The following is a 21,705-nucleotide window of genomic DNA, read 5'->3' on the forward strand; positions in this document are numbered from 1 at the left end:
AGACAACACACACACACCGCAGACAGACAACACACACCGCAAGCACACAACACACACAACACACACCGCAAACACAACATACACCGCAAACACACAACACACACCGCAAACACACACCGCAGACACACAACACAGACACACACACACACCGAAGACACACAACACACACATTGCAGACAGAGAAAACACACACCACAGACAAACAACACACACATCAGACAGACACACACTGCAGAAACACAACACATCAGACACACAACACACACCGCAGACACACATCGCAGACACACAACACACACATCGCAGACACACAACACAAACACCACAGACACACAACACACACATCGCAGACAGACAACACACAAATCGCAGACACAGAACACAAACACCACAGACACACAACACACAGACAACACACACTGCAGACACAACACACACATTGCAGACAGACAACACACACATCGCAGACAGAGACACACAACACACACGGCAGACCCACAACACACACTGCAGACACACAACACACACATCGCAGACACACAACACAAACACCAGACACAGAACACACACATCGCAGACAGACAACACACACTGCAGACACAACACACACATCGCAGACAGACAACACACAATGCAGACACCAAACACACACAACACATATACAATACAGAACAGACGCAAAATAGATACGTGTTAATCCAATGTAAACAGGCCGAAAATAATCAACATCGTTTCTTGATTATCAGCCGATGGATTGCTTTAAAATAATCTTCTTGACAACGCGTCGATTAGTGTAACCAGCACGTGCTGCCGAGAGCAATGTTATTCTATGCACACAGCAGGGAGGTCTACCTGGCACCTTGCATGTATGTAACTGCTGGTCGCTTATTGGTTGCGGTCGGCCCTTCTACAGAGACCCATACACAAGACACAAATGGATGAAAAATACACAAGGTGCACAAACAAAAAACACAAGAGAAACCGGTGAGAAACAGATACATAATGCAGAAGAAACTAACAAGACACATAACAGATACACGGTGGATACAAGACGTAAACACAATTCCATACACATCAGACATACAAAAAGCTACAAATACAAACTAGATACATGATAGAGAAATAGGGGTGCACATGGGTACAGGACCTGTTAACCCCTAAAGGTACATTGCTTTTTTACTCATGCCCTTGTACTTTGTAATCACATTTTTTTCACCTATTTCATTAAGCACATTGGGAGCTGAATCCTTATGGTATCTTGCTCTTCATGATCCATGGTTTTATTTACTTGCACATATTCTCCACTGACTTGAGGTGAACTTGACAGCGTGGGAAAATGTTCAGAAACTTTCCCAAGCTAATGAGTTCATGTCCGGTCAGGTGGGCCCCCCTGGCTAAAAACATCTGCCCCCTGCCACCCCAGAAAAGGCACATCTGGAAGATGCGCCTATTCTGGCACTTAGCCACTCTCTTCCCATTCCCGTGTAGCGGTGGGATATGGGGTAATAAAGGATTAATGTCACCTTGCTATTGTAAGGAGACATTAAGCCTGGTTAATAATGGAGAGGTATCAATAAGACACCTATCCATTATTAATCCAATAGTAGTAAATGTTTAATAAAACACACACACACATTAGAAAAAATGTATTTCACTGAAATAAAGACACAGGGTGTTGTAATAGTTTATTATACTCTTAATCCAAATGACGACCCTCTTTCTGTAAAAAAGGAAAAATAAAAAAGCAACAATATCCCATACCTTTCCGGCACTCAGTCACGTCCCACGCTGTAAATCCATCTGAAGGGGTTAAAAAATTTTACTGCCAGGAGCTCTGCTAATGCAGCTGTGCCCCTGGCTGTAAAATCTGGGGAATGAATTGAAAGCAGGGGAACTAGCATCGTAGACTTGCGGTGCTGCGCCCTCTGCTGGTATAAACTCATATGAACTCTAGCGTGGGAATTTTTCTGAATATTTTCTCACGCTAGAGTTCATATGAGTTTATACCAGCAAAAAAAATGTAAAAAAAATTTAACCCCTTCAGATGGATTTACAGCATGGGACGTGACTGAGCGCCAGAAAGGTATGGGATATTGTTGCTTTTTTATTTTTCCTTTTATACAGAACGAGGGTCGTCATTGGGATTGAGAGTATTATAAACTATTACAACACCATGTGTCTTTATTTCAATAAAATAAATTTTTCCTAATGTGTGTGTGTTTTATTAACCACTTACTACTATTGGATTAGTAATGGATAGGTATCTTATTGACACCTCTCCATTATTAACCTGGCTTAACCCCTTCACCCCGAAGCCTGTTTTCACCTAAGTGACAGGGCCAATTTTTACAATTCTGACCACTGTCACTTTATGAGGTCATAACTCTGAAACGCTTCAACGGATCCTGGTGATTCTGACATTGTTTTCTCGTGACATATTGTACTTCATGATAGTGGTAAAACTTCTTCGATATGACTTGCATTTATTTGTGAAAAAACAAATTTGTCGAAAATTATGAAAATTTAACAATTTTCAAATTTTTCGTTTTTATGCCCTTAAATTAGAGAGTTATATCATATAATATAGTTAATAAACAACATTTCCCACACTTCTGCTTTACATCAGCACAATTTTGGAAACATAATTTTTTTTGTTAGGGAGTTATAAGGGTTAAAAGTTGACCAGCGATTTCTCATTTTTGCAACAAAATTTGCAAAACTATTTTTTTTTTACGGACCACCTCACACTTGAAGTGACTTTGAGGGGTCTATATGACAGAAAATACCCAAAAGTGACACCATTCTAAAAACTGCACCCCTCAAGGTACTTAAAACCACATTCAAAAATGTTATTAACCCTTCAGGTGCTTCACAGGAATTTTTGGAATGTTTAAAAAAAATTGAACATTTAACTTTTTTTTTTACAAAATGTTTACTTCAGTTCCAATTTGTTTTATCTTACCAAGGGTAACAGGAGAAACTGGACCACAAAAGTCGTTGTACAATTTGTCCGGAGTACGCCGATACCCCACATGTTGGGGTAAGCCAATGTTTGGGCACATGGCAGAGCTCGGAAGGGAAGGAGCGCCATTTGACTTTTCAATGCAAGATTTGCTGGAATTGAGATCGGAACCCATGTCCCGACTGGAGAGCCCCTGACGTGCCTAAACAGTGGAAACCCCCACAAGTGACACCATTTTGGAAAGTAGACCCCCTAAGGAACTTATCTAGATGTGTGGTGAGCACTTTGAACCTTCAAGTGCTTCACAGAAGTTTACAATGTAGAGCCGTAAAAAAAATTTCATATTAATTTTCACAAAAAATGATCTTTTCGCCCCAAATTTTTTATTTTCCCAAGGGTAACAGGATAAATTGGACCCCAAAAGTTGTTGTGCAATTTGTCCTGAGTACGTTGATACTTCATATATGGAGATAAACCACTGTTTGAGCGCATGGCAGAGCTCGGAAGGGAAGGAGCGCCGTTTGACTTTTCAATGCAAAATTGGCTGGAATTGAGATCGGAACCCATGTCGCGTTTGGAGAGCCCCTGACATGCCTAAACAGTAGAAACCCAACGCAAGTGACCCCATTTTGGAAAGAAGACCCCCTAAGGAACTTATCTAGATGTGTGGTGAGCACTTTTAACCCCCAATTGTTTCACTAAAGTTTAGAATGTAGCGCCGTGAAAATTAAAAAATCATTTTTTCTTACCACAAAATGATGTTTTAGCCCGCAATTTTTTTTCCCAAGGGTAACAGGAGAAATTGGACCACAAAAGTTGTTGTCCAATTTGTGCTGAGTACGCTGATACCCCGTATATGGGCACACGGCAGAGCTCGGAAGGGAAGGAGCGCCGTTTGAAATGCAGACTTAGATGGATTGGTCTGCAGGCGTCATGTTGCATTTGCAGAGTCCCTGATGTACCTAAACAGTAGAAACCCCCCACAAATGACCCCATATTGGAAACTAGACCCCCCAAGGAACTTATCTAGATGTGTTGTGAGAACTTTGAACCAACAAGTGTTTCACTACAGTTTATAACGCAGAGCCGTGAAAATAAAAAAAAAACTTTTTCCACGAAAATGATATTTTAGCCCCCACATTTTTTTTTCCCAAGGGTAACAGGAGAAATTGGACCACAAAAGTTGTTGTCCAATTTGTGCTGAGTACGCTGATACCCCGTATATGGGGGGGAACCACTGTTTGGCACACGGCAGAGCTCAGAAGGGAAGGAGCACTGTTTTACTTGTTCAAAGCAGAATTGGCTGGAATTGAGATCGGACGCCATGTTGCGTTTGGAGAGCCCCTGATGTGCCTAAACAGTGGAAACCCCCCAATTCTAACTGAAACCCTAACCCCAACCCTAACCCTAGCCCTAACCCCAGCCCTAACCCTAGCCCTAACCCCAACCCTAACCCTAGCCCCAACCCTAACCCCAACGGGAAAATGGAAATAAATACATTTTTTTAAATTTTATTATTTTTCCCTAACTAAGGGGGTGATGAAGGGGGGTTTGATTTACTTTTATAGCGGTTTTTTTGGTGGATTTTTATGATTGGCAGCCGTCACACACTAAAAGATCCTTTTTATTGGAAAAAATAGTTTTTGCATCATCACATTTTGAGAGCTATAGTTTATCCATATTTTTGCCCACAGAGTCATGTGAGATCTTGTTTTTTGTGGGACAAGTTGACGTTTTTATTGGTAACATTTTCGGGCACATGACATTTTTTGATCGCTTTTTATTCCGATTTTTGGGAGGCGGAATGAACAAAAACCAGCAATTCCTGAAATACTTTTAGGGGGGGGCGTTTATAGCGTTCCACGTGTGGTAAAATTGATAAAGCAGCTTTATTCTTCAGGTCAGTACGATTACAGCGATACCTCATTTATATAATTTTTTTATGTTTTGGCGCTTTTACACAATAAAAACTATTTTATATAAAAAAAGAATTGTTTTTGCATCGCTTTATTCTGAGAGCTATAACTTTTTTATTTTTCTGCTGATTGGCGGCTTTTTTTTTGCGGGACAAGATGACGTTTTCAGCGGTACCATGGTTATTTATATGCGTCTTTTTGATCGCGTGTTATTCCACTTTTTGTTCGCCTGTATGATAATAAAGCGTTTTTTGCCTTGTTTTTTTTTTTTTTTTTTTGCGGTGTTCACTGAAGGGGTTAACTAGTGGGATAGTTTTATAGAGCGGGTCGTTACGGACGCGGCGATACCAAATATGTCTACTTTTATTGTTTTTTAAAATTTACATAAATAAGTGGATTTACTGGGAAATGTTTTTTTTTTTCCCTTATTTGGGGATTTTTTTTTTATTTTTTTTTTTATACATTCTATATATTTTTTTTAACTTTCTACTATTGTCCCAGGGTGGGACATCACTGTATTACATCAGATCGTTGATCTGACAGTGTGCATAGCACTCTGTCAGATCAGCGATCTGACAGGCAAGTTCAGGAGGCTTTCCGGCGCTTGCTCTCAGCAGCTCTTGCAGGCGCCGGCAAGCCAGGGCATTTTATGACCCGGAAGGAGTCCCGCGGCCATCTTGGATCCGGGGACTCCTACCGGATCACCGGAGCAACGCGATCTCATCGCGTTGCTCCGGTGGGAGAGCGCAGGGAGCCCCTGTCCGTGCGCGATCCCCCTCTATGCCGCTGTCACTACTGACAGCGGCATCAGAGGGGTTAAATGCCCGCGATCGGCGCTAGCGCCGATCGTGGGCATTGCTGCGGGGTGTCAGCTGTCATATACAGCTGACACCCGCACCCGATCACCGCGGCGCTCAGCGCGAGACCGCGGTGATCGGTGCGCCGTACTAGTACTGCGGCTGGCACAAATGCAGTGCCGGCAGCGCAGTACTAGTACGGCGCATGGCGCGAAGGGGTTAATGTCACCTTACAATAGCAAGGTGACATTAACCCTTTATTACCCCATATCCCACAGCTACTCGGGAGTGGGAAGAGAGAGGCTAAGTGCCAGAATAGGCGCATCTTACAGATGTGCCTTTTCTGGGGTGGCTGGGGGCAGATGTTTTTAGCCGGGGGGAGGTGGGCAATAACCATGGTCCCTCTCTAGGCTATTAGTATCTGCCCTCAGTCACTGGCTTTCCCACTCTGGCGGAAAAAATTGTGCCGGAGCCCACGCCAGTTTTTTCCACGATTTAACCGTTTATTTTAACACCTAGAGCCCCCAAATTTTGCACACAGACTCTACTAACATTAGTAGTGAGGAATATGCAAAAAAAAAAAAAAAAAAGGGATATGAAATGGTTTACTGTGTGTAAACCATGTCTCATATCCTGTCGGGTTTGGGAAGGAGATCGCAAAAGCCGGCAATTGAATTACCGGCTTTTCTGCTATCTTGCGCTGTATGAAATATAAATATATATATATATATATATATATATATATATATATATGTATATACACTCACCGGCCACTTTATTAGGTACACCATGCTAGTAACGGGTTGGACCCCCTTTTGCCTTCAGAACTGCCTCAATTCTTCGTGGCATAGATTCAACAAGGTGCTGGAAGCATTCCTCAGAGATTTTGGTCCATATTGACATGATGGCATCACACAGTTGCCGCAGATTTGTCGGCTGCACATCCCAAAGATGCTCCATACAAGGCAGGATGGATCCATGCTTTCATGTTGTTTACGCCAAATTCTGACCCTACCATCCGAATGTCGCAGCAGAAATCGAGACTCATCAGACCAAGCAACGTTTTTCCAATCTTCTACTGTCCAATTTCGATGAGCTTGTACAAATTGTAGCCTCAGTTTCCTGTTCTTAGCTGAAAGGAGTGGTACCCGGTGTGGTCTTCTGCTGCTGTAGCCCATCTGCCTCAAAGTTCGATGCACTGTGCGTTCAGATATGCTCTTAGGCCTACCTTGGTTGTAACGGGTGGCGATTTGAGTCACTGTTGCCTTTCTATCAGCTCGAACCAGTCTGCCCATTCTCCTCTGACCTCTGGCATCAACAAGGCATTTCCGCCCACAGAACTGCCGCTCACTGGATTTTTTTTCTTTTTCGGACCATTCTCTGTAAACCCTAGAGATGGTTGTGCGTGAAAATCCCAGTAGATCAGCAGTTTCTGAAATACTCAGACCAGCCCTTCTGGCACCAACAACCATGCCACGTTCAAAGGCACTCAAATCACCTTTCTTCCCCATACTGATGCTCGGTTTGAACTGCAGGAGATTGTCTTGACCATGTCTACATGCCTAAATGCACTGAGTTGCCGCCATGTGATTGGCTGATTAGAAATTAAGTGTTAACAAGAAGTTGGACAGGTGTACCTAATAAAGTGGCCGGTGAGTGTATATATACACACACACAGTATATAGACTGTATATATATTTTCACGAATATTTGAGCCCATGGATCCATTTTATGTCCATTTTGCAAGCCGGCGAGAAAATCTCGCCGTACGGATGCCATACGGATTACATACGGAGGTTTACATGCGCAAAATACGCTGCCACACCCTGCCTACGGATGACATACGGATCACTGTTTTGGGATCATTTCTGCGTATTACGCCTGTAAAATACAGACCGTATTTCCCTACGCTGAGTGTGACGCCGGCCTTAAGGATCTTCTGTACATCAGATAATGTCATAAGTCATCAGTCATAGGAAAGACTAATTACCGGTCAGCTTTATAGGAGCAGAACAGTGAGTGCAGCTCTGGGATATTACATCCACAGAAAGACCATTGTGAATGAACACTTCTAGGATCATTCATTTTACAATAATCTTGCAGTGTAAACAGGCTGCCGATCATTTTACCCGATGAACAAGCATTTTACTAGTCCATTGGATGAACTTGAGTGCAACACAAAAGATCATTGTTCTCGGGAGCACATTGTTCTGAGCAAGCAGGAATCACACAGTGAGCAGAGAGGGAAATATTTACCTATCGGTTTGTCGTTGAAAAGCCAATCACTGGTTGTTTTAGGGTATGTTTCCACGGTACGTAAACGCTGCTTGTTTGACGCTGCAGCGTCAAACAAGCAGCGTCCAGATGTTCCAGCATAGTGGAGGGGATTTTATGAAATCCCGTCTCCACTATGCGTGGAAACCCGCACGCGGAGGCCCTGCGACTCCGGACATGCTGCGCGTCTTTTCAGAACGCAGCATGTCCGTACACCTTGCGGGGACGCAGCGTCCCCGCAAGGCATATCACAGGGCCCTATGGCGAGGGGTGCGATGATCCCGGATGTGTACTGTACACATCCGGCACCATCGCGTCCCATTAAGGGGGCGGGGCTTAGCGCCGAGCGGCTTCGCCGCTCCGGCGATAACGCCGCGTAGCCTTAATGTGGAGACATAGCCTAACGCTGCCGATCTGTTCTCATAAAATAATCTTTAGGCCTGTCCCACACGTCCAGATAATTCCGGTACCGGAAAAATTGGTACCGGAATTATCCGTGTCTGTGCGTTTCTGCGGCACATCAGTGTGGCACACGTGTGCCGCCTGGGTACCACACGCACCGTGCAGGAGACAGCACTAGAGATAAGCGCTGTCCCCCCCACGTGGTGCTGAAGCCGCCATTCATATCTTCTCTGCAGCAGCGTTTGCTGTAAAGAAGATATGTATAATCCTTTTTTTTTTTTTTGTTTCTCGTGTTTAACATAAAGATCCATGTCCCCACCCCCCTCCCACCCCCTGTGCGGACGCCCGCTGTTATTAAAATACTTACCCGGCTCCCTCGCAGTGTCCTGTCCTGGCCGCAGCTTCTACTGTATGAGCGGTCACGTGGGGCCGCCGATTACAGTCATGAATATGCGGCTCCACCTCCCATAGGGGTGGAGCCGCATATTCATTTCTGTAATGGACGGCCCCACGTGACTGCATACAGTAGAAGCTGCGGCCAGGACAGGACACTGACAGGGAGCCGGGTAAGTATTTTAATAACAGCGGGTGGCCGCACAGGGGGTGGGAGGGGGGTGGGGACATGGATCTTTATGTTAAACACGAGAAACAACAAAAAAATAGGATTATTCATATCTTCTCTACAGCAAACGCTGTTGCAGAGAAGATATGAATGGCGGCTTCAGCACCATGTGGGGGGGACAGCGCTTACTGTAGCGCTGTCTCCTGCACGGCACATGGACTGCACACGGACAACGTCCGTGTGTGGTACGTGTTTTACACGGACCCACTGACTTTAATGGGTCCGTGTAATACGTGCGCTCCCATGAACACTGACATGTCTCCGTGTTTGGCACACGGAGACACGGTCCGCAAAAAATCAATGACATCTGCACAGATGCATTGATTTCAATGTGTCTACGTGTGTCAGTGGCTCCGGTATGTGAGGAAACTGCCACCTCACGTACCGGAGCCACTGACGTGTGAAACCGGCCTTACTCAGGATCAGTAATGTATGTACACAGTGACTGCACCAGCAGAATTGTGATTGCAGCTCTGGAGTAGAATACAGGATGTAACTCAGGATCAGTACAGGATCAGTAATGTATGTACATAGTGACTGCACCAGCAGAATAGTGAGTGCAGCTCTGGAGTATAATACAGGATGTAACTCAGGATCAGTAATGTATGTACACAGTGACTGCACCAGCAGAATAGTGATTGCAGCTCTAAGGTATAATACAGGAGGTAACTCAGCATCAGTTATGTACTTTATGTGAAGGTGTGGAGAGCTTTGCACCGCTGAGTGTGACTACATACCAGTGCTGTCTTTCCTCGCAGCATGAGGATGAGCAGGGATCTGCAGACGATATAACCGCCCATTGCACAGTAGACACTGACGGCTCTGTATTATTATTATGGTGCTGTACTGATGTCACATGACTCTCGGTCCCATCAGTGTAATGTTGGCGATCTCAGACAGACATCCCATAACTCCGGGGTCGCAGCCACCAAAGACATGAAATAAATCTTTAAGACTTAGTGACAGTTTCCTATTACTGACATTGGCCCATGTACAGAGGACATTACTGTTGTTTTCGAGCAGAGATGCTTTACCTTTCCCCTACAAGCCACAGATATCACGTGCTGCGCTGTAGAGCGTGCGCTGCAGAGCATGTGCTGCCGACTCCGCGTCTTCCTATGAGCCGACCACTTCCTGTGTTATTTCATCAGAGCGAAGCGGAGAAACGTTTTATCACAGAAACAGAGGCAAAAATCTGAAGATGTTACAGCAACACAACGGCATAAATGTTTAATTAAGGATTAATAAAAAGAAATCCTAAATAATGAGCGTTACAGATCTGCCGCTCCCCTCCCCCAACGTGCAAAATACAAATCATCTGCACAATTTGCATCTGCGGCTGACACCTGCAAACACAGCAACGTGGCCCTGTGCCCACACCCTGTGTACACGGCCATCCTGTACACCCGGATTACGCCTCATGTGCGCTCATCCCCTATATAATGTGTTCGAAAAATGAGAATATAGAGAAGGAGGGGCCGGGGCGGGGGAGGAGGGGGGACAAAAAATCTTGAAAAACAAGACGGAGAATTTCATTAACTCCTGAATGAAGACACGCGACACGTGACCGCTGTGAGTATTTCAGTCCCTCGTAAAATAACTAAAATTCATTGCAAAAAATAAATAAACAGTCAAAGCAGAAATATTTTATAAACAATTTTTCTTTTGTTGCAGCGCTGAACAATAGCTGCGGCCAATAAACCCCCCGGGAGCAGGGCGTTCCTGTGGCATTTTGGGCATCGAAGATAATAGCAGCGGATGAAATACCAAACCGCCTACTAACAGCCACAGTAAAAGGCGGAACGTCACAGCCCCAGACAAAAACATCCCCGGCTGCCAGCACGCTCCGTGCTGGATTTAAAGGGACAGTACAACATATTGATACCGCAGCTGTCAAAAATAATTGTGCACAGGTCACACTGAAAACTTTTAATCTCAAAATGGACACTGTGTTTTTTTGTTTTTTTTTATTAGTGGGTTTGAAAAAGCCCTGGGAAGACTCTCCCTGTCCATTTCTATTGAAAAATCACTTTCCTGTTCATCATGTTCTATTCTATATTTTTTTTTTTTTAAGTGCAGTTTTTTCACTTCAGGTTTTAGGGGTGGAGCCGCATATTCATCCCTGTAATGAGTGGTACCACGTGACCGCTCACGCAGGACAAGCTGCCGGCGCTGAGAGGAGACATCGCGGGAGCTGGGTGAGTATTTTAATGCAAACGGGGGGGGGGGGGGGGGCACAGGGGGTGGGAGGTGACCCCGAACTTTATTCTTAACAAAAAAAAAAAACAACCTTGATTTTTCATTCCTTCTCTCCAGCGAACGCTGCTGGGGAGAAGGAATGAATGCCGGCTTCAGCACCAAAAGCAGATGACAGCGCTTAACTCTAGCGCTGTCTCCTGCACGGTCCGTGTTGTCCTCAGTCGGCACACGGGCGGCACAAGGCTGCCGCACGTGTGCCACACTGATGTGCCACGTGAGCACACGGATAACTCCGGTACCAGGAATTATCTGAACGTGTGAGACTGGCCTAAGGCTGTGTTGACATGGACATCTTTGGAGTGAACTTTCTCCAAATTGCTTGAATAAAAATACACTTTTGAGCATTCTTCCGTTTTGGTAAAAATGTTCTCACTTCTGTAGACCCCATTATGATGTCCGACTTTCACGTACGAGCGCTATCTGCGGTTTTCAGTGTTGGGACTTGTACCTGTGATAGTCTATGGGGCCATTCTCGTGGCCAAGATTTTTCACTGACTGAGTGGTCCGCAGAAAAGCTTGACGATGTAAGATTTGTATCCGAGGGTCGAATCAAAATTGGTAATCTATGGGTCCGAGAAAAATCAGACCACACCTGGATGACATCCGACTGCTGACTGATTTTCACATAGGAGACGGTGAAGAAACATTCTTTGTTTTCCACGTACATGAAAACGGATGATGTCATGATCCGGACCAGGTTTTGTGTCCTGTTTTCCCTTTTTCCCGGTCTGGTCGTGTCGGGAGTTGGCCTTTCTCGGCCTCTGTCTGGGTTCGGGATGGCTGTTTGTCACCACTGCTTCCTGCAGGGGATGTCAGTTGTGGTTTTTGCCTGGTGCTGCTGTAGCTGGCTCTGGTTGGTCCTGCTGTGTTTGCTGTCTGGGCCCGTGTCTCCGTTTCCCCCTGTTCCCGTCTTGACTCAGTGTTTCCCTTTAGTGTGCAGACTCCCTGGTTTTGACTTGGCTTGTATCCTGACCTGTTTCTGTCCTTTGTCTTCTGGCTTATCCGCTCCTGACCGTTATGGCCCCCTGGCTTGTCTCTGACCGTGAGTTTGCTTATTCCTTTGGCACTGCGTTGCAGTCTAGGATTTGACCCAGCTTGTTTGACTATTCTGCTGCCACCTGTGGTAGCCTCAGTGCTGCACTGCAGGTCAGCTGTTTAGGTGCAGACCTGCTTTCTCTCTACTGCAATCTAGTGAAGCCTGCACCTACCTGCATTGCAGCAGCATGACATGACACTCGGACCACAGTTTGATCATGGTCTTATCCAATTTTCTCACATACAAGAACAACGAACCAAATTATTTTGATATGTGAATGAGGTCGTAAAGAGAATCCTGATCAGAGACCTCTCTAAACTACGCACTGTCCAATCAACAGGCAAAAGGAAGGAGTTTCCAGCAGTCTTGAAAACTAATTCAGAAAAAGAAAAACTCAAAAACTTCCCAAAGTTTTTATGTGCACGGAGTTGTCTCGCAGACTTTTCAGAGCAGAAACTCCACGTTTTGAGATTTTGAGGAGGAGGCATATCCTCGTAGCTGGAACCGTGGGGGTGAAGTAGCATAGACAGATAAGGGAGACAGTTTGGGATTTTTATTAGTCTGGCAACTTTTACAGTAAGGCTTCTTTTACACTTGCCGTGGTTTTGCGTCCTGTTTTTGCGGCCCCAATAGATTTCTATGGGGCCGCAATAATTACACGGAGCGCCATATGCTGTAAGGCCGTGAGGGTCGTATTTATGGCCGTGAAAAAATATCGAGCCTGTTCGATATTTTTCACAGCTTACGGACACAGCCCCCATTGAAAATCAATGGGGCCACAAAAACAACGGAAGCTTGTGGATGCAGCTACGGGAGGAATGCGAGTGCAGAGGTAACACCTGCACCGATTCCGGTGGCGGGTCACATACACCAGTATTCCGCATGCATCATCGGGGCCGGGCTCCTGCAGCCTCCAGATGCCGCACATACAGCAGTGTGAGGACGGATTGCTCTGGGCTTATCACACGGCCACGAGTCATCAGCTTCATAAAGGACCTCAGAGTTTACGGCCAATTGAAGCCGAATAGATGATAATTATAGCGTGCAAACAATGGCTGAGAAATGATGGGACTCGTGGACGCGGCGCGCTCTGCTGTGACGGATCTAAGCGGTGACAGCTGCTCCTTACATGACTAATTAAATGCACAATAAATTATTAATACACCTGCAATCAGGACAGATGCAAGAGGCGGAATGCAGATGGTGCCGGTGCGCAGCTCTCGCCGCTGTGCCTTTACATGATGATTGGGGTGACAGGCGGAAACAGGTAAAACACGCAGTGCTTCCAGAATAATGGACCAGGATCTTAGGTCACACATATGGAGAAAACACAAAAATACAGGGAACCTACATAATATACAGCCAAAGGGGGCTCACCATTTACTGCGGCAAGAGATTGGATGTTATTTGGAGGTAAATGCAACTTTTCGCTCCTTTATGGACGGAGAGTGATGGCATACATAGTGTGTGCATAGGTGATGGCTGATGAACAGGAGCAGTAGATTGTAGGACAGGTGACAATAATCGCGGCTTCTCCAGAGTCAAATAGCTGATAACAGGGAGCAATAAAGTAATATTCAGCTGTTCAGCAAATGCTGATACGATGGAATTTTTAGGACCCCGTTTGCAATAAAGTTGGCTAATCCTGCTGATTTATGTGTATGGAGGCTTCCTGCAGGACAAGTTGGGAACAGACACAGAGGGGAGACAGGAGTGAGGAGCAGGGGAAGGGGGGGGGGCACAGGAGTCTGGAGGAGCAGGGGTGACAGGAGTCCGGAGCAGCAGGGGGGGGGGGGACAGAAGTCCAGAGGGGCAGGGGGGGACAAGAGTCCAGAGAAGCGGGGAGGATAGGAGTCCAGAGAAGCAGGGGGGGAATAGGAGTCTCGAGGAGGAGGGGGGGGGGGGGGGGGAGACAGGAGTCCGGAGGAGCAGGAGGGACAGGAGGCTGGAAGAGCAAGGGGAGGACATGAGTTTGGAGGAGCGCGGGGGAGGGGGGGGGGCAGGAGTCTGGAAGAGCACGGGGAATGGGAGTCTGGAGGTGAGTGGGAGGGGGGGGGGTCAGTAGTCCGGAGGAGCACGAGTGGACAGGAGTCCGGAGAAGAGCGGGGGCGGGGGGGAACAGGAGTCCAGAGGAGCGGGAAAGGGTGAGGGGGACAGAGAAGACTAGAGGAGCAAGGTGGGGGGGGGGGCAGAGAAGACTATAGAGGAGCAAGGTGAGGGGGGGCAGAGTTTGGAGGAGTGACGGTGGATGGGGTGCATAGGAGCCCAGAAGTTAGAGGAGACTGGAGTAACAGAGGGGGAAGAGAATGTGGAAGAAGGAGGACAAAGGAGACTGGAGGAGTGTGTGTGTGTGTGTGGGGGGGAGTCTGGAGGAATGGAGTGGGGGGGACAGAGGAGCCCAGAAGACCTCTCCCCATACAGGCCAAGAGGAGTACACCCATGCAGTCAGGAGAGAACTCAGCTTTCTGGTGTGTATGGCCCTATAACAGCATGGCCACCGTCCCCGGGGGTGATGCATTGCCATTTATTATTACTGTATATTTGGCATTGGATACATTATTATCTGTGATCCTCACTTGTCTGTCTCGGCTTTGCTGAACCAGTTTGCTCAGTGTCTCACCCTCATTCTTCATCACTTCGGATGTAAATCTATCAGACTTGTCTTTCAGTCACATTTTCTCATTATAAGGACACATTCACCCCCGGAGGAGGACATTCCTCATCTACAGCATATACCCTGTATCCATCGCCTGACCACCATGATGGATCCATGTTACATTTACCACTAGACATGTAAAGGGTTAAACATTAACCATTCACGGACTTTCTTACATAAGTCACATTCCTCTAATCTCACTTATTTACAGATCATTAACATTTCCATGCGGTGGATACAATTTGGCAAGGAGAGAGTTCGTCCCCCCAACACCCCCCCAGTATTACCAGCGGTCCAATCCCCGGCGTCAGTCGCTGACACAGATGAAAAGATCTTTGTTTCTCAGAACTCGTGTTTCTTGTTAGTAATTTCGGTTTCTGTGGCAATTAATATGCAGAATGGATGAAAGGAGCATCTTATCCCAATAGCAGGACCCCCGGAGGAGGGGCGGTGGGTGCAAAATCATCCAAACCGGGGAATTTTGAGATGTTGATTAATTACATAAACGCTCATCATTGCTTCATATCAGAATATTCTGCAGTAATGTAGCATTACGGAAAGTCATTTAGAAATAATAAAAAAAACCTTCATTCCATTGTCCTCCAGAGCTGCCTTCAAAATTCTGCTGTCAAGCACGTGACCTAACAGATGAGCTCCAACCATGTAGCTGTCTGGTGGGTTTGGACTGTCACAACATATTATGGATGGTCACATGGGGGTACTGATTATTACAGCAGATTTATATGTCACAGGAGGGGTTATCAACAGTCACAGCAGGGTCAGGACTGTAGCAGTACAAGCGCTAGTGTGAGGGATCCGGATATACCAAGGATGCCGCTGAAGTATCTGTCACAGGGGTAGATACCCACAACACTCTACAGACGTCTTCAGATAACTTGAGACATCAAGGTCAGAACGTTCCTACAAAGTAGCAGCTTTCTGGGTACACTGTCCCCTGGTCTCATCCAGTTCTCTGGAGATAAATTAATGAGTTCAGATCAATCCGCTTCCCCATAGAACACAAGGGGCAACGCTCCAAAGGCGAAGCTCCGCCAAACTGTCTGCACATTGATGGCTCCATTCAGCATATACCAATTATAAATGCCCCGGGGTCTCCCAGGGATGAACATCTAATCATGGCGGCTTACGTGACTCAGTACAGCCACCACGTCACACCATCGCACTGAGTCACCCGAATTGTGTCTCATTGGGTGTTGTGCAAAAGCTGGCACTGGCAGCATTATCACCGATATATCCGGTGGTACTACAAGTCTCAGCATGGCTTTGCAGAATGCTGAAGATACTGATTTATCTAAGGTTCTAGGCTGCAGGGACCAGGTTCTGTCTTGCTCCTGTTTTCGCAGATACTGTATGAATTTTGATCTGCAGATACACTCCGCCTACAACTCATAAAACAACAGGAGCACAACTCCCAGCTGACAGGACTGCAGGAATGCTGTCTACCATGCTCTGGGCAAAATAGACATCCCTCTCTGTATAGTGGAGGGGGGTGAGGAGACCCCTGGATTCCTGCACATCATCAGGAGGCCACAAAGTCGCTGCAGCAGGCTATAATTACACACGGCCCAATACAACTGCACAAACATTGGGCGCCTGAGACCCTCTGTACAAATAGTGAGCACCCATACTCCACAAACATGGCAGGGACCCCCTTGTACAGTTACTGAGGCCCCATACCCCACAAACATGGCAGGGACCCTCTGTACAGTTACTGAGGCCTCATACCCCACAAACATGGCAGGGACCCTCTGTACAGTTACTGAGCCCCTACACCCCACAGACACGGCAGGGACCCTCTGTACAATTACTGAGCCCCTACACCCCACAGACACGGCAGGGACCCTCTGTACAATTAGTGAGCCCCTACACCCCACAGACACAGCAGGGACCCTCTATACAGTTACTGAGCCCCTACACCCCACAGACACGGCAGGGACCATCTGTACAGTTACTGAGCCCCTACACCCCACAGACACGGCAGGGACCCTCTGTACAATTACTGAACCCCTACACCCCACAGACACAGCAGGGACCTTCTGTACAGTTACTGAGCCCCTACACCCCACAGACACGGCAGGGACCCTCTGTAGAAATAGTGAGCCCCTACACCCCACAGACACAGCAGGCACCCTCTGTACAGTTACTGAGCCCCTACACCCCACAGACACAGCAGGGACCCTCTGTACAATTACTGAGCCCCTACACCCCACAGACACGGCAGGGACCCTCGGTACAGTTACTGAGCCCCTACACCCCACAGACACGGCAGGGACCCTCTGTACAATTACTGAGCCCCTACACCCCACAGACACAGCAGGGACCCTCTGTACAATTACTGAGCCCCTACACCCCACAGACACGGCAGGGACCCTCTGTACAATTACTGAGCCCCTACACCCCACAGACACGGCAGGGACCCTCTGTACAAATAGTGAGCCCCCATACTGCACGGACACGGCAGGGATTCTCTGTAGAAATAGTGAGCCCCCAAACTGCATGGACACTGCAAGGAACCTCTGTACAGTTACTGAGCCCCCATACTGCACAGACACAGCAGGGACCCTTCACCCTCTGCAAAGTGACACCAGACACAACACAATTAATTATTAAAATGTACTGAAATATTCACACAGAGACTCAGGTGCTGACACCAGGGAGCGTCACAGACACAGATGTAAAGCAGGATGAAGATGTTCTGCAGCAACTTCAAATTGTAACATCGTATAGAACAAAAATAAAAGTTTCATCTCATTCCATTATCAATAAAGACAACAGGTCCAATAAGGGTGAAAATATCAAGTCTACAGTCCCGAAGGCCCCCCGAATATCCCCCTAATAGTAATCTACATATAGGTGTACAACAGCCCAATACACCTGTAATACAGCTCAGGACCAGCCTACATATACCTAAAATACAGCCCCCCCATGTCACATACACCCTATATACACCTGCACCACAGCCCAGCACCCCACACCCACCTATATTACACCTCCATAGACCACTGCTGTATTCAGTACATTGGCCCCTGTACATCCCATACAATACTCCACACTGTGTACTCCGCACTGTATGCCCCACACTGTATACCCCACGCTATAGACCCCACACTATAGAAGCCACACTATAGACCCCATGCTATCGTCCCAGCACTGCTGTATTCAGTACATTGGCCCCCGTACATCCCATACAATACTCCACACTGTGTACTCCACACTGTGTACTCCGCACTGTGTGCCCCACACTGTATACCCCACGCTATAGACCCCACACTATAGAAGCCACACTATAGACCCCATGCTATCATCCCAGCACTGCTGTATTCAGTACATTGGCCCCTGTACATCCCATACAATACTCCACACTGTGTACTCCGCACTGTGTGCCCCACACTGTATACCCCACGCTATAGACCCCACACTATAGAAGCCACACTATAGACCCCATGCTATCGTCCCAGCACTGCTGTATTCAGTACATTGGCCCCCGTACATCCCATACAATACTCCACACTGTGTACTCCGCACTGTGTGCCCCACACTGTATACCCCACGCTATAGACCCCACACTATAGAAGCCACACTATAGACCCCATGCTATCATCCCAGCACTGCTGTATTCAGTACATTGGCCCCTGTACATCCCATACAATACTCCACACTGTGTACTCCGCACTGTGTGCCCCACACTGTATACCCCACGCTATAGACCCCACGCTATAGAAGCCACACTATAGACCCCATGCTATCGTCCCAGCACTGCTCACCACATGTACACTTCGGTCCAAAAATATTTAGCCAGATACCGAAACAACTGAGATACAATTGAAGTGGAGGCTTCCATGTTTAATTAAAGGGGTTGAACAAAGCCATTTTTTACAAAGCTGCCTCATTTCAGGGGTTCAAAAGAAATTGGGCAAATTAACTTTCCTTAACTAAAATGTCCATGTTTAATACTTTGCAGAGAATCCTTTGCAGCAATGACGGCCTGAAGTCTGGAGGCCATGGCCGGCACCATCGTTGGTCTCCTCCGGTGGGAGGCTTTGCAGCAATGACGACCTGAAGTCTGAAGGCAATGTCCGTCACCATCGCTGGTCTCCTCCTGTGTGAGGCTTTGCAGCAATGACGGCCTGAAGTCTGAAGGCCATGGCCGTCTCCATTGCCGGTCTCCTCCCGTGTGAGGCTTTGCAGCAATGATGGTCTGAAGTCTGAAGGCCATGGCCGTCACTATCGCTGGTTTCCTCCTGTGTGAGGCTTTGCAGCAATGATGGTATGAAGTCCGAAAACAATGTAGGTCATCATCGCTGGTCTCCTCCTGTGGGAGGCTTTGAAACAATTATGGTCTGAAGTCTGAAGGCCATGGCCGTCACCATCGCTGGTCTCCTCCTGTGTGAGGCTTTGCAGCAATGATGGTCTGAAGTCTGAAGGCCATGGCCGTCACCATCGCTGGTCTCCTCCCGTGTGAGGCTTTGCAGCAATGACGGAATCAAGTCTGAAGGCCGTGGTCGTCACCATCGCTGGTCTCCACCGGTGTGAGGCTTTGTCACCTTTACTGCAGTGACTTCAATTCTTGTTTGTTTCTGTCTCTTTCTGCCTTCAGCCTGTGAAATGAGGCTTGATGGGCCGAAACCTTGTGAGGTGACATTTTGGGTCATTGTCCATCTGTCCTGTGAAGCGTCGTTCATCAACCCTGCTGCATTTGAGTGAATCTGAGCAGAATGTATCGCCCCGTACACACGATTCATCCACCGGCTTCTGTCTTCAGTCACATCATCAATAACCACTAGTGACCTGGAGCCACTGGAAGCCATGCATGCCCACGCCATCACACCATCTCCACCATGCGTTAGAGGATGTGCCAAGGATCAGGAGCGTTCCAAGCCTTCTCCATCCTTCCTTCTTCCCATCATCCTAGGACGGGTTGATCTTAGTTTTGCTTTTCCAGAACTGTGTGTCTTCTTTGTATGTTTTTTGGTAATGTCTAATATGTCACCTTGTGGTGACCCCCTGTGTTTGCTCTCATGATATCTTCTCTTTATTGCAGACTTAGATACTGAGACACCAACTTCCTGGGGAGTCTTCACATGGGTGGATTTTATGAATGGATTTTTCTTCACCATGGGAAGAATTCTGCGATCATCCACCACTGTTGTCTTCCATAATCGTCCAGATCTTTTTACGTTCCCGAGCTCACCAGTGCATTTTTTTTTGGAGACTGTATCAAACTGTTGATTTGGCCGCTCCTAACATTTTCGCTATGTCTCCAAAGGATTTCGTCTTTTTTTTCCAGCCGAATGATGATGGTCTGTTTTGGTTTGTTTCTCTTCCATTAAGAGCTCCTTTGACTGCATGTTGTGGGTTCATAGCAACAGCTTCCAAATGCAAATTCCATACCTTTTTGATGATTAATGAGGAGATAGTCCATGCAGCCCATTGAAGAGCTTCTAAGATACTTGTCCAATTACTTTTGTTCCCTTTAAAGGTAATCTGTCACCAGTTTTATGGCATAGCAGCTAAAAATATCGCCTTACTAAGCGTCTGCTATGCATTCACTACATCTTTATAGAACCCCCTGACTCCTCTTGTATACTCAAAAAAATGTTTTTTAATGTGTCCCGTGCTGTATGATAATTTCTCAGTCCGGTCCGATGGGCGTGGTTTTGGGTCTCTACATCACGCCCATTGGCTGTTGGTCGCTGTCATACTTCATAGATAACGCCTCTTGTTCCAACTCGCGCCTGCTCAGAAACATAGCCTTGTGCGCTTGCGCAGTATGCTTAGCCCAACTGTGGGCAAAGCCAAAAAACATAAGTGCGCATGCGCTGGCAAACGTAGTTCCGGTACATGAGCCAGAAGTACGTGTCGGCGATATTTGTAGCTGCTATGCCATAAAACTGGTGACAGATTCCCTTTAAAAAGAGGCAGCTACAAGAGCTGGAATTCCTAAACCTTTCAGTTAGGATGTGGATCCCAGCAAATTAAAGCGGAGAGTCGGCACTTTAAGCCCGTATGGATTATAGGACTGGGTGTGGAATATGTTTTGATAAACAGCTAAAATGCCAAAACGCATGTCACGGTCTAAATATTTTTGGACTTAAGTGTATGCATAGTATTAAAGCCAGCATGCCCCAAGTATCACCCCATATAGCCAACGTAATGTATACAGGGTATACGCTCCATACTGCATCCATTGTGTCACCCCACCATCCATACACCCACTGTACCGCACGTCTGCTCTATATAGCCCCCCACAGCCAGTAGTAATGCCCCGGTACTACAGTGCAGCCCTTACAGCAATAGATGGGAATGCCCCATACACAGTGCAGCCAGCAAACAGCTCCGTGTATCCAATGCACCCCAGCACACAGCGGCCCCCAGCCCTGCACCCCCTAGATCACCCCGGGGGTCTCTGGCCGCTAGCTGCTGGAGTCACATACCTTGAGGCTCCGGGCTCGGGGCAGCGGGACCGGATTTGAGCGGCGGCGCAGACAGGAACCTCCCGTCCTCCTGACACTGAGCGCGGACTGGAGGCGGTGACTGCGCGGCGGCTATATTAGGCACAGCGGCGCCGGCGGCGGAGGGCAGGGGCGGCACGTGATCAGAGGGCACCGGCTGCCGGCACAGTCCTGCACATCACTGGTGCCGCTGCTCTCCTACAGGGCCGGCTGGACTCCGCTTATGGGGGATCTGCTGCCGTGTACCCTGTGCACACCGAGCGTTATCTCCTGGCTCCTCTGTGCAGGCAGGCTGGGCGTGTTATCAG

At 47.3% G+C, this 21,705-nt stretch overlaps 1 protein-coding gene across 7 annotated transcripts in view; it reads right to left on the reverse strand.

Annotated features, from left to right (window-relative positions):
- SYNE3 (spectrin repeat containing nuclear envelope family member 3) overlaps nt 1-21,494 on the reverse strand; it is an 88,465-nt gene extending 66,971 nt beyond the window's left edge. For all 7 annotated transcript variants that reach the window (XM_077268760.1, XM_077268746.1, XM_077268729.1 and 4 more), the window contains exon 1: nt 21,380-21,494. The gene's annotated coding sequence lies outside the window, so the exon portion shown is untranslated. The remainder of the gene's footprint in view (nt 1-21,379) is intronic.
- Nucleotides 21,495-21,705: the final 211 nt, after the last annotated feature.

This window comes from Ranitomeya variabilis, chromosome 1 (genome assembly GCF_051348905.1).
Source record: "Ranitomeya variabilis isolate aRanVar5 chromosome 1, aRanVar5.hap1, whole genome shotgun sequence".
Classification (NCBI taxonomy): Eukaryota; Metazoa; Chordata; class Amphibia; order Anura; family Dendrobatidae; genus Ranitomeya; species Ranitomeya variabilis.